This window comes from Mus caroli, unplaced genomic scaffold (assembly GCF_978045245.1).
Source record: "Mus caroli unplaced genomic scaffold, Mus_caroli_1 scaffold_2, whole genome shotgun sequence".
NCBI lineage: Eukaryota > Metazoa > Chordata > Mammalia > Rodentia > Muridae > Mus > Mus caroli.
The window spans coordinates 155,854,578-155,858,252 of NW_028227257.1; positions in this window are offsets into that span (position 1 = coordinate 155,854,578).

The following is a 3,675-nucleotide window of genomic DNA, read 5'->3' on the forward strand; positions in this document are numbered from 1 at the left end:
TACTGGCGGAAGTCATAGTATTTGTTGCACAGCTGCTGCTTGGCCCTGTCCTTGGAACCAAGAGCCTGAAGCAGAGCCCATCTGTACCTGAGCCTGCTGCTGCTTGCAGACCAATCTACAAAGGTGCATGCCCATTCACGAAGTCAGGGAGAAAAGGAAAATGAGGCTGAAGGCCAGGGAAGAGACAAATTTCTCAGAAGATGCAGCAGAAAACCCATAACTGTCCGGATGAGGATAGATTCTGCACAGCAGAAGAGGGACACCGATACTCAGGACCAGGGTTGGGGAGATCCACAAACATAAAGACCCAGGATCCATTCCTAGTGCCTAAGGACAGAGCTAAATGTGGTAAAGCAAAGCCCATAATCCTAGCACTGGTGAGGTGGAAGGAAGGTCCCTTTGGCTGCCGCTCAGCCTAGCCAAACTGCTGAGCTCCGGGTTTACTGAAAGATCCTGTCTCAAAAGTAAGGGAGAAGCCAGGTGTGGTGGCTTATACCTTTAATCCCTGCTTTTGGGAGGCAGAAGCAGGCAGATCTCTGTAAGTTTAAGGGCAGCTTGGTCTACATAGTTGAGTCCCAGGACAGCCAGGGTTACACGGTGAGACCCGTCTTAAACAAAACAAAAGCAAAAGCAGACAACAACTGAGGCAGACATCTAACATCCAATTCTGGCCTTTATACAGACACACACATACATACGTGCACCCCTATGCATGTGTGTGCACACATACCCCTCAGGTCTATTTATAGTCTGGGAAAAACTGTAGCAAGGGGAAAATCCATTGACACTTGGCAGAAGGCAACAAGAAAGGCAGACTGCATCAAAAGCTACACATAGCACCTAAGGACCAAAGAAAAACAAGGGTCTTTCTTCAAGGGTCCCTTTGATAGCTGGATTAAGAACACCACACATGTCACTTGTTATCCTCAGACTACAGACCTGCCAAGGGACCCCTTACCAGATAGGGCTCAAGACTCCAGGAAGGCTGTTTCAGCCTTTGAAGACTTGTCTGTCTATAGAACTCATGCATGGTGCTTGTATCCCCAGGTGAGAGGCCCGAGGAAGGTAGGTGGGAGCCATGAACCCACTCTGGCTTTTCCAGCATCTGCAGCATCCCATGGAGCCCTGTCTATAACAGTCTTGAGATCGACATGCAAAGGATCAGATCCTGTCCAGCAGAGGGACACCTGGGGCACTTACACCCTAGGCAAGGTGTTAGCCACCCGGAGAACATCAGAGCATCTAAGATAAGCTGCAGACAGGAATTCTCAGTAAAAATGACAGGAGGCTCTTTGTGAACCCAGACAGGCTCGCTCTGATGCTTAATGGGGAAAGGGGCCTGAGAAGACAAAGAGCAAAGAAACTGTTTTTAGTGTTGCCAGTCTACAGCCCTTGGAACAGTCTGTTAAGGACACAGCAGAGCCAAGAAGAGACTGAGACACAGCTGGGATTGTCCCAGGAAGGAGATATCTCACTCCTCATTGGTTATCATCAGGATATCTGAGTGGTCTGGGAAAAGAGTTGAGCTGAGCCCAACCTCATATTGCACAGCAAAAAGAATTCCATGTGGGGTCGACTCAGACAGTACCCGGTGCTGGCTGGTTTTACATAAAATAATGTGCTTGATATTCACAAAGCAATGGAGCAATATATTGATATTATCACTAATGTTCAAAACAATAAAAAGAGGGGGGGTGTTAGGTAACTTGCCCTTGGCCACACAGCAAGGACCACCAGCCCTCTCTACTAGCCGGAGGCTCTGTGGCTTGGTCTTATGGTATTAGGAAGCCAGGTTGAACCTCTCTCCTATGGCCTCAGAGACAGAAAACCTCCCTGAGCTGGCAACTAGGCCTGGGTAGGAGTGTTAGGGTACATGTGTCCCTCATTCCAGGCAGCCAGGGAGGAAAACCCAACACTGACATAAGAGTAGTTGACTGCAAGGGAACTCAGGTATGGGGATGAGACAGCACAGAGCTCAGCAAGAGGCACTTAGAGGGGAGAACAGGATGTGCTGGCCAGGCCCTGATACATGTCTGCTAGGGGCCATCCTAGCTGGAGGTCTCTTGTTGAGCTAGACACATGGGTAGATCAGGTAGATTAAGTTGATATCATGTACAGGAACATGGCCTGGAATCCTTGTCTACCTGAAGATAGGCAAACACATCAGGGGAGGTCCTGCTCCTGCCATTCTTTTTTTTTTTAATTTTTGTTTTTGTTTTGTTTTTTAGATTTATTTATTATTATATCTAAGTACACTGTAGCTGTCTCCAGATGCACCAGAAGAGGGCGTTAGACCTCATTACGGATGGTTGTGAGCCACCATGTGGTTGCTGGGATTTGAACTCAGGACCTTCAGAAGAGCAGTCAGTGCTCTTAACCACTGAACCATCTCTCCAGCCCGCTCCTGCCATTCATAGGCCCTGGCTAGATCTCCACATGAGACAGATGGACAGGTAGCAGACACACAGGCTGGGGGCTGGGATGCTGATATCTTGTCCCTCCAGGGACGTTTCCTCACTCTTTGATGCCCAAGGCCTGAGGCTCCTCTACTGGTTTTGCTCGAGCTAGCCTCATGGCCAGATACAATGACTTAGTTAAGAGAGTGTCATGAAGAGAATTAGTATTGGGTGGCTGCCAGAAGGAATGAGGCACTCTGGGACTGCTGTAGTCAACACACAAGATGACAGCAGAGGACAGCTCCTGGCTTGATCAGACCGCACCCAGGCTAGAAACCCAGCCCTGGTACAGGTTTCTGGGTCCTTTCAGGACCTAGGCAATCCACCAGAGAACAGAGCACTGGAAATTGCAGGAAGTGCCTCGGTGTCAAGGCAGGATGGGAGCAAGGAAACGAACCAGTTTTAGATTCCCATACTCAGATCTTGGCCAGGCTCTTGTTTTTCAGGCATGTCTCCAAGTCCCTTCTTGTCCCTTTTGGCAGGATGGATAAAATGCTTTTATGTTATGTCAGAGCCATACAGATAAGGACTCGCTGTGGAGAGCAGTATCAGGCTGAGGAAATGCCTGGGACACCCCCAATCCACCCACCCCGCGCCCACCCTCAGTTTAGTGGCTAGTCCTGCTCAGGTTCATATAAGTTGATATCATGTACAGGAACATGACCTGGAATCATTGTCTACCTGAAGATAGGCAAGCACATTAAACCCCACCTCCCCAGTGGCTAGTCCTGCTCAGGTTCATCTTGCATGGTTTTAAGGTAGGGAAGTGAAGAGAAGGGAGGGACCCCCAGAAGGACTACAAAGGTCTCAGTTGGAAGACAAGTCTCTCATGAAGCCAAGGTCCTAACAGCCTTGAGCACGGAACTGCACATGTCCCAGTGGGGATGGCATCTTCTCACGTACTTCTTGTTTTAAAACTGAAGTGGAGACACTTTAGGAAGAAGGGGGAAGCCTGAATACATCTGGTAATATATATGGAGAATCCAGCCCTTGACTGCTGAGCGCTCTGGGACTCCCAAGACTTCGTCCACAGAAATATAGTAACTGTCTTTTTGTCATTTCAATCTCCACCTGTAAGGTGGCAGGCATGATTTTTAGCGTGTGTGTGTGTGTGTGGGGGGTGTCGGGGGACTGAAAGCATGGCCTGTTTTTGTCAAACTGCAAGGAACTTGTAAGAATGCCAGGGAATACCTAAGAAACTTGTGGGCTCCTTGAATCT